Below are 10,912 nucleotides of genomic sequence, written 5' to 3'. Positions count from 1 at the left end.
AAGACATAAAAGAATTAGGTACTGGTATGATACAGTATGGAGTGGGAATGGAAACTACCTCAGTCAGAGATCTTTTCGTTCCTGAGGAGGCACTACAATGTTCGGTTCTCCCAGGCTGAGTGCTGGCTTAACTCAAAATTGAGCTTAAGGTAATAGCCTATTTCCACCAAAAGCTAACATAGGGTTTGGCAATGTTTATTTCTTGCTTTTTGCTTTCGTTCTTTCCTTTGCTTATACTTATCATGAGCAATTACCCCGTTCGAGTGTCACATCACGTTTTTCCAACGAGCATAAACTGCAATTAAGGCTTGGTGAAAATGCCCTATAATACATTGTAGAATCAGTTAAGTCATTCAATAAAAACATCAAACTTTTCTGGGAAAAAGGCGAACTTTTCACGGAATTTCCTGGTGCATAAAATTTGAATTCTATTTAGCAGGTGAATTTTTTTTTGGGGAATGAGATCTCCCAATTCGATCTATTTCGCATTGATCTAATAATACAAATAAGTGCATACAATGCCCCAATAAGTGAAATCTAAATAAATAACGAAAGATTACAATGAAGATGGCATAATACCGATACCGGTTTGTCTCCGAACTAAACTTTGACAAGAGATGACTGAACGTTCCAAACTTACATACATTTGTACATTAAACTGGGTTCATTCCCAAACAAAAGAAAAAATTTTGAAGTTACTCCCCTAGTTTGAAAGCTAGCTTTAGAGGGGCCTAGAAACAGCTGAGATCGATATTTTCTTCCTAACTTTTTTATTTATGACTCGATTTCAAAGAGTGATATATCGTTTAAAAGATGTTTTTGTGTAATATATATCCCTATTTTATTGTTATGTTTACAAAAAAATGCGAATTGCAAACTTTTTTGCGACAAAGTCTAATATACATACATATGCATGAATTTTAAGTTTTCACAAATATAAAAGAAGTAACTACAAAAAAGGAAAAGGGAGGAAAGCTGTCATGAACATTGTGTACCTGCATTGTACAAGTATGGCGATTTTCGCCAACTCGTGAAACGAAAAAAAACACTAAAAATTAAGTTGCCAATTTTTCTTCTTAAAAGAGCTCACATTTCTATGGCTGCCCAGATGACTCGCCTACGAGTTTTTTTGTTCAAATCTACCGCCAGTCGTGTAAAATGAAGTGGCCATTGAACTTCCAAGCGAAAAATACTATATATGTATTTAAATACATATATGTATACATAAATTACTTCGTTGCCAATCGGAACACATACAGGAATATATGTATGTTCATATATAAATACATTTAGCGAAACGCATGTGAGACAGGCGTCTTATCTAGCATTTCATATTTGGAGCAGAGAAACGATAAGCACCACAGAAGTTGCCAAAAGACGAAGAAGACACCATCTTTGCACTATGCATACTCAGATACACATTTATATAATATTCGCAGGCAAAAAAAATTTGTAGTTTTTGGTTTTCGCATCAGTGGGCATTTGTCACTTTTAGAAAGAAATCTGGAAGCTGCAGGAACTGCATTGATACAGTGCTGGGTAAAACATTTACATGTATGAAGATAGAAGTATTTTAAGGAAAAGACGCTGCAAATAGGGGTCTGAGTTTTGATTCTCATCCACAAAATGGAAATGTTGCTCTAAAAAAAGATGGTTTCTAAAAAAAAGCGGCTTGATTATAAAAATGTTTTAAGAAGCTTACCAGTCACACAAAGAAAATATTTCTGTGCCAGATTTTCACAAGTCGTAATTTTGTTTAGAAGGTTATAGGGGGTTGACCCATATTTGCAACTAAACTTGTGTCTTTGGTCTAAGAGTAAATGTGGGATAATCGCTGAATAAATACTTAAGTTTCTTCGCCCAGCATCCCATGAATATCAGCATATACACTTAACACTTTTTCTCTCAATACTGTATTGTGCCCTTCACAAAGAAATTTTATGAAAACAAACTGCAAAAAAATTAAGTTGGCAAGCGTTATACATATGTACGTACATATGTGTGTAATCCTTGTTTGTTGTGTGTTCGATTGTAGAGCGATAAGAAATTGTTGCCAAATCGATACGGGAATACTCTGACAGTTTTGGTTGCAGTTACGAATAGTAAAACTTAATAAAAGTAAAAATATAGGCGGCATAGTACGAGAAGACATTAGTTATGAAGCATTGCTTATTTACGACCAGATGCCGTTAGTTAAGGAGTCGGGAAAAGTCGGAAAATTTATTGCCATAAAATATGTGCTGTGTGTAAATAGAGACATTAATTATATAAATTTGGGTATGTATTTTATTTTGTAAACATACCAACTATGTATAGCGATATAAAGAAAATAACTGCCTATTAAATACATATATTCATATCTAAACAGTATAAAAAATGTGTATGTATCCCAGAGCGAGGTGCTCTCTCCCGTAATTTATTTACATATGTGTCAATTACAGATATTATGAAAGTCAAAAATGTAATCCAACTATGATTGATGCTATTTTCTGCGATATCTGGAGGTCTCTACTTGGATTCTCGTGGGCATAATCAATTTTTTGTGGGGCCATAATACTCTGGAGATATGCATATGTAGGCCAGTAAGCTGCTTCTCGCGAGTTGGACATTGCCATTGGCAGTTAAATGTATCACCCTGAAAGCCATTGATGTGTAGTTTATTAAGCTTGGCTCTCTGGCAAACTTTTGTCAAGCTGGGCATAGCGTAACTTTCTTATCGTGGACAATGAGAAAACAGTGAATTTTTAATCTTTGAGATATTTTTCTGTAATTGTAAAGAATTGCGTATCCCCAGCGAACCGCTAGTTCTGATACGTTTATATTTTTTTTACTCGCAGAATTGCGCAACAAATAACTTGTAAATTTTAGATAGGTATCGAATTGCGGTAAAACTGATATCGATAATCATATTGATGAAAATATCGATGAAAAATAATAGATGCGCATCGATAAGATATCGTAATGAACAAAAAAATCTATAGTGCTACCGGCAGATATACATATCGTTGCCTTAATATAGAAAGGCTCTAACTCATTTTTATTTTCTTTCGAACTTCAGGTTTGTTCAAAGTTAGGTAAATTATCTACTCACTAAAGGCCTAATCGAATTCAAGAACATCTATTACATTAGCAAATTAGTTTCAGAGCCATTCCATTGTGACTAGTAGGACATTTTACTATATTGGCCAAGATAACTTTGAAAGTTCTTTGCTAATTTTTCTGAAATTAGCTTTCGCAAAAACATATCTAAGTAGTACTTGAACTATACAACTTAGTATATGTATTTCATTTAAGATTTTGTAGCTTAACTCAAGCGCTTCGGCTTTTTCCGATCCCGGGATTTTCGGGATGGCGTTGTCACAATCCCGGGATCCCGGGATTAGTCTCGGGATTTAGATATTCATTACTTTTCAACAACTTGAACCGAAAAAATTGCATCTATATTGTTTGGAGAGCTCTACCATGAAATAAATAATAAGAAATGGGTTTGCACCTACTTTTTTATTTAAAGTGGCGTTTTTAGTTTTTCTCTCTGACCGCAGGATTTATTTTGAAGAACTTTGTAATTTTAAAGATATGATAAATTCCAAAAATTGTTAAAAAAAAATCAATGCAATGTAGAATAAAAATATGGGTAACAAATGCAAAAGGAAATTTCTTTATAATTTAAAAAATTTAAGTATTTTGCATTCACAAGGACGAATAGGAAATTTTTAAGCAGACAAAGTTAGAAGAACGCAACTCGAGGATGTTATCGAGTTTATATAAACCCTTAACATATATATTTTTTCAAAAACAAATTATGCGAAATTTCAAGGATAAAATTTTAAAAAGACATTTTCAATATTTACTAGCCCTTCTGTTCCAGAAACTTGAATCTGCTTAAATTCTAGGGGATTTCCTCGTTAATTTTATACCCATACTTCTTCTCTAAGCACATTTCTCTGAATTTTATAAATCATTTTTAAATTACTGACGTAAGAGTGAAAAATTAAAAAGATACCAATGGCAGACTGAGGAAATCGCGAAGTTGAAGTATTTTCATGTTGCGAAAACTGCAAATATTAATTTTAATGACAAGTTCCAGACCACAGACAATGCCATGCATTTGCTGGACAAAGGTAAGGTAAATAGCCTACTAAAATGGCTTCTTGCATACATATGTATATAAATCGTCATGTTTAATACTTGCACAAAAAAAAAAATAAAGAAAAATAAATAAAAAACCATAAATTCCCAAAAATGCCTTCGTTTTCGAGAGTTTGTTTTTTTAAGAATTTTTTCTTAGGAATTCGGTTTTTGAAAAAAAAAAATTGGATGCATCATAATATAAAAACGACAGATGTGTTCCTTAGGTTCCTATTGGCGTTTAGTCAATATCGTCACCTGAAATGCAAAAAGACGTAACAAACATCATCGTTGAAATGCAAAAAGTCATAACTAATAAAAAATTCCAAATTCACTTTTTGATTTATATGATGGATTTCATCGAATTACAACTCACCATATTATTTTATGAAAAATAAAATAAAAAGAAAATATTATCACGACTTTTCCCATTTTATTTACGATGTTGTTACGTCTTTTTGTATTTCAGGTGACGATATAATTAATGTACTTATTACATTGCGTCTTGCTTATCAGATGGATAATTTAACGAGCATTTCAGAAGCATAACAAACTTAAAAAAAGTAAGACAGTCGGATCCCTCATCGATCGTTAGAACTCTAATAAATAAAAGAAGTAATCATAAAATCTCAAGATAAACCTTATAATTAAAATTTGTTTGCTTAATTTTTGTGTGGAACTCATTAAAGTAATATAAACAATTTCTTCTACATTTTTTCGCTTCGCACACTTACTTATTGCTTAATTATCCATGAACTTGTAAACATATGAAGCTATGCTCCCATCAAATTAAAGTAGACATATATTTAGCTATGAATTCTAATTAAGCGTGACAAGGCATTAACAAATTCATGAAGTAAATATTGCACAAACGAACAAGTGAGTGCCCTCATATATGTAGTAGTTCATAATTACACCTCTTGGGCTCATACATATGTATGTATGTATGTATGTATATACACAAGTCAATAGAATTTATAAAAGCATGTAAGCAAATACATATCGTCGCCTGGGTAAACGATTGTCGTATGTTACGCACGTACAGATGACGCTTACGACAATCTTTTACCCAGGCGACGATATGTAGATATACGAAAGCGCATTGATAAATATTTATAAGTATGCATGTTAAATGTATACAATATGTACATGCATACATATATATACTTTATGGTTTCGGTAGATTGGACTTACCGCGACGATTGAAGGGTCGCACCCTCACAGCAACTTTGATCTTATCGGTTGACATGGTGTACGTATGAGTAAGTTTGTATTCCTCTCGGTATGAACCGGTTTACACTCTCCACGTTGTCGTCAATGTGAGCCTTTATGTACACGCGAATGTTTCCTATTTGCTTTGTGGCTATGTGGTTTGAGTGCCACAATGAATGGAATGGTGGCAGCAGCAGAAATTAAAAAAAAAAAAAAACAAGGTTATACTCTAAAAAGAGTTTTTCTTTTGCGTGCTGTTAGTGACGTTGCTGTGCTGCTGGTGACGTCCTCCAAAGGACGATTATTCTAACGCTTGGGCGTTGAGGGAGTACGGTGAGTGAACACGTTCGTGTATATACTTATCCTTTTGAATACGTTTCAGTGGCTCAAAGCTTTAGCTAGACAAGAAAGAGCCTGGTGAATGTTCGAATTGTTGTCGACTTTGACGGCAACGGAAACAACGCGTTGTTGACGATATGAATGACGGTAACGATGAACGATAAATGCGGAGAGAAAGACAGACCACGCGACGGCTTTACGGACCGCTAACGATGACGGCGTTGGAACCTTGTGACGCGTTAACAATCAGCAAATTTTCTATTAACTTTTGCTTCGTATGCGGCTCAAAGCGCTCTAAGCACTGCGCCGCACCTTACACATTCTCCTAGTATTACACAAAAATCAAGTGGAATTTGAATGGAATACACTTTCTGCGTTTTGCTTGAAATATTTTTGCACTTATATTCTTTTAATTTTTTTTCATTTTTATTTCTTTACTATTGTGGTTTAGTTGTTTCTTTTTTACACATACATATGTACTTATACAGCAAACAGGCTTTATTTACTTCAATTGCGCCATGGCACCTATGTTTGTATGTATGTAGAAATAAATGTAATGAATAAAATATATGTATGAAGACTTCGAGGGCCGCGGGCAAAACCCAGCAAGGATTTATTCAATGATATTGAAACACAAACAAAAATTATTTTATTGCGGCGTAATGTGTTGTGGAAACGGCGTGTGTTCAGACATTCCTAGTTGGGTTTCGCATTGTTCTGATGATGACGATGATGATGATGATGGACAAGCAAATATGGCTTTTGTCAGTTTATTGTTTGTTATGCTTTTGGGTGACTCACACTTTGAGTGATTTCAATTAAATTAAAAGCTATGGTTTAGCCAGCAGTGGGTGACACAAAAACCCGAAGCAAAATGTCTTGGTAAACAGAATTGTGGTTATTTAGTCTGTAAGTTTGTGTAAATCATAAGGAGTGTACTCATATCCAAAGCTATCCAAATTTTTAGAAAACTTTTACTGGTTTTGCGTTTTCGTATCCAAAAAACTTGCAAAGTAGAAGAAATTGAGAGAGCAAAATGTGATAGAACTGCAAATTTCTGATGGGAAAATTATTACCAGCGAAAACTTGCAAGTAAGAAAATCAGCTGAAGAGAAACATTTGTTTGTAAATAAACAAAAGAAAATATGGCCTTTTTGAGTTATTTATTGAAAAAATTTTATTATTAATGCTAGTAAACAATGAAAAAGTGTGTAAATTTAATAAGCACAACGTTTGTTGAGTTTATTTTTCGTTAATTTCCTATTAATCTAGGGCTGCCATAATTGCTGGGCCTCAAACGGGGAACATTAGCAAAAAAAAACTTCATTATTTTTAAAGGTTTAGTCAAACTCTAGTTTTTTCAAATCATCGTTACACTTATAATCTTCTTCGATTGTAAAATCCATGTAAAATCTATCAAACGAAAACCAGCTTTCGCTGAAAACTACTTGAAAACTCACGTTCAATGCGCCAGTTCGGATTTATTGTTAATTGGCTGGCCAAACTAAAATAAGAATAAAAGTAAAAGGTTGTGAATGAAAATAAAATGAAAGAAAAGAATTCTGGTTTTGTTTTGTTGTAGCAAAACTGTAAACAAAGGATGTAAGAAATGTCAACGAAAAACACTAACAGCAGGTGTGAACAGCCTTCAGCTAACAATCCCTAAACTCGTTTTCAAAGTGTTTTCGTTGTCGGTCAGAACATGGTACAACTAACGCATATTACATGTTCACTTTCGAATCCGCGTATTATAATTTTTACGAATAAATAATTTTTACGTCAACCACTTAAAAATTACAACAGCAAATTAAATTTTGTTGCCCCAAGCATTATGCGGCGACATTTTGGTTGTAAACGGGAACACAGGGACCGAAACGAGGACATGTCCCTGAAAACAGGGACGTATGGCAGCCCTATATTAGTCTCCAGTTCGTTTACTTTAGTGTGTGCCGACTATGGTTGCCGTATGACATTTTTCGTTTGTACCATAATTTTCCTTTAAATATACAAAAATAGATTAAAATGGAACATGCGAGTGTCATTGTGCATGTTTTTATCTTCATCGAATTTCCAATCATCAATTTGGGGTTGAACTACGTGTCAGTCAGTGGCGGACCCACGGGGGTGTTTTAGTATAGCGCATATGCATGTATAATATGGCGTCTATGTATTAAAAACCCCCAGGGGTCCGCCACTGACTGACACGTAGTTTGCGGGAATTTCAGTTTGCGTGGGGAATTGGGGAATGGACCGTTTTTGTGGGGAATTTAAGACGCTGTGACATAAGCAATTTATTTTATTTTTATTATTTTAAGTTTTTTGTTTCTTTTGAATTGAATTGAAATTTATTAGTTCGTCCTTAATAAAAAACTGTATAATTTTAAGTTTAAAACTTTGTGCAATATTTAAATAACAAATTCAACGAACTTTTGTTAAAATTTCGAGCTTTGTAATTAGATTTTTTAGAACATTTTGAGTATAAAGTTTTTTTGATTGTTCAATTCTAGTATAATAAGGTCTCAAATGGCTAAAAATACCGTGAAATTTTTTTATAATATTCTTTGTAGCATTCGGTTTCATATAACGAATTAACACAATTTATTTTTATATGGATGAACACCGCTACACCTTCGGTAAAAAATCCTTAAACCAAAAAATTTAGCCACTTGAAACTTGCACGTTATTGCACTAGAACTGAGTGGGCAACAAAACTGAACACTCAACATCTTTCTAGAAAGTCTAATTATAAAGCTCGAAATTTTTACGAAAGTTCGTTTAATTTGTTTTTTACATATTGCACAAAGTTTGAAACTTAGATTTATACGGTTTTTGGTTAAAGATGAACTATACTTTTATAAAAAAATGACTCAAATTAAATAACAAAAGTAAATAATAATAGTTGTGAAAACTTATCAAAATTTTGGTGTGACTAATTTTTTTTCGACCACTGTATATATGTTAATATTATATGTACATTTTTGATTCTTTATTTGTTAACAAACTTTATAAATCCTTGGATTGGTTTATGAATACATAGATGAATTACATTTAAAAATATAGTAAACAGAAAGACCAGTTATATATCCAAACACATACCTAACATTCCTATGGGTGGGGAATTTTAAGAAATTTCGGGCAAAATCGGGGACAATCGCCGAATTCTCAAAAATGAGTTGGCTACCCTGGTTGTAATATCATTAGATATTTTTTTTGGCTTATGGCACTGCGAATGCTGTGCTTTATTTTCTTTATTTTTTAAATAGTCCGTAATTTATAATTTTCCCTTGTTTTTTTTTTTTTTTTTTTGAATGTTTTAATACCAACTACATATGTACATATATATGCATGTATGTACACATTATAAAATGCGGAACTTATGCATACCAGCAGCATAACCATTTCTACGACTTACTCCAATCCTTAGCAATACGATTCGCTGCTGTGTGCAATGTTGAAGGACACCAATTCGCGCAGCAAGGTGCGCAGTTCGCGTGTCAACACCAGCGTTCATTCGTTAAGTCAGTACATTTCCTTGAATGGGGTTTTTACTTATGCTACCAAATTCCTGCTAATATTTGCTCAAAATTAGAATGTTTTCTCATTCATTAGCATGACACTAAAATATTTACAAGGTAAACTCTATACAAGCACACAATCAGAAGTGAATATATATGTACATATATGTATATATAAGCGCTTATTTATGCCTCAGAGAATTGGCTCAGTTTCTGATGCATACTTCCCTTAGTTTCGTAATTTCTCCAACGGCTTGTACTTGATATCATTAAAGTGGTAATATTGAATGCTTAATGATTAATCATTTATAGTATTGCAATAGAGTGGAAGCCAGCATTCTCTTTTGCAAATTTATTTTTCTTCCGTATGTGAATTTTCTTTGATGCACCTCTAATTTCCTATTCATTAGAAACAACGCTCCACTTTTTCACAGCTTCACAATTGCAGAAGTTCAATTGCAGCCACTCCACCAAATCAAAATGGGTGTAGATATTGCATAGCTATTTACAATGTCGCCACCCACCCTCGCATAGTTGAAACTTGCAATGTGAAAAAAGGAATGAACACCAATGGACAACCCAACAAAGGAATGAAAGAGCAGGCCCCCCTTTCAACTAAAAACACCCAGCAAACAACAACAGCTATCACTTTTCTGCTGTTTTGTTTTCTGCTAAAACTTTTCTCATACGCTTATGTACATATGTATGTATGTGTATATTCCTTCACTGTTTTATGAATCGATTTTATCGCTGTTTTGGCAAATTTTTCTTGTTGTGTTTCAACGCTTTAAATTTGCTAATTTTCACATTAAATTCAAACACTAATACATTTAACGTATACACAAATCGTGTCTGATGGTTTTGGACGAGTACTGATTAAGTTTTTGCAAATAAATTTAGTATTTTATTGCACTTTTTCACAATTTTTTAGCAGGTAAATTAGCGACGTACAAAAGAAAACACTTGACACGAACGCCATATTTGATAGACAGACGACAGACTCTTTCTGGCTACACGAACAACTGACAACTAGAAAACAGAAATGTCATCGACTGTGTGGAATTTGGAATGTCATTGGAATGCACTACCGGAAGTCATTGTACTGAACTACAGGAAGTACAAGGTGATAAACACATTTCATTCGGAACATTTTGGAGTTGCAGAGTTGCTTTAGCGGGCCAAAGAAGAACATGAAATGAATTGGAAAGATCGCGGTTGCCAGCTTCGTAAATTTGGGCATTTTTCTCCATTTGGGCCTTTTTTGTTTGTTTTGCGACACTTTGAAGCAACGTTCGTTTGAATTCGACAAACTTTCATCAAAATTCTAACCTTTTGATCTGACTATTTAGAATATTTTTGGGTATGCAGGTTTATAGCCCATACTATTTTAGTCAAATGAAGTGCAAATTTCAACCACCTATAAAATTGCGTTGATTTTTCAAAATTTGTATGTGGACGATTTTTTCGCCATGTTTTTTTTTTATATAAAAAGTACAATGTAGAAAACTGTCGTTGATTTTTAGGAATTCTGTTGCTTGCGATCTCCCGCATTTATTTCATAAAAAATGCATGCTTGTATAGAAAAAAATGCAAAAATCCGTCAACAAAAAAATTCTCTAAAATCCCTGCGATTTATTTGGCGGTTGAAACTTGCACTTTATTAGACTAAAATTGTATGGTTATAAATTTGCATACCCAAAAATGTTCTAAAGATTCAG

General features: G+C 33.5%; 1 long non-coding RNA gene across 2 annotated transcripts; it reads right to left on the bottom strand.

Moving 5' to 3' along the window:
- Positions 1-467: 467 nt before the first annotated feature.
- LOC108359292 (uncharacterized) lies at positions 468-10,644 on the bottom strand. 2 transcript variants are annotated; one of them, XR_001846900.1, is made up of 3 exons: positions 9,884-10,644; positions 5,319-6,204; positions 468-478 (listed from the first exon to the last, which is right to left on the bottom strand). It is a non-coding gene; the product is annotated as an uncharacterized LOC108359292 (long non-coding RNA). The 2 variants fall into 2 exon arrangements; XR_001846899.1 differs by having other exon boundaries at positions 9,894-10,644.
- Between the last annotated feature and the right edge of the window lie 268 nt (positions 10,645-10,912).

Source organism: Rhagoletis zephyria, unplaced genomic scaffold (assembly GCF_001687245.7).
Source record: "Rhagoletis zephyria isolate East Lansing unplaced genomic scaffold, Rhagoletis_zephyria_1.1 Rzeph_scaffold_00369, whole genome shotgun sequence".
Classification (NCBI taxonomy): Eukaryota; Metazoa; Arthropoda; class Insecta; order Diptera; family Tephritidae; genus Rhagoletis; species Rhagoletis zephyria.
The sequence above is the reverse complement of the archived record's forward strand: the minus strand, read 5'-3'. Positions and strand labels throughout refer to the sequence as shown.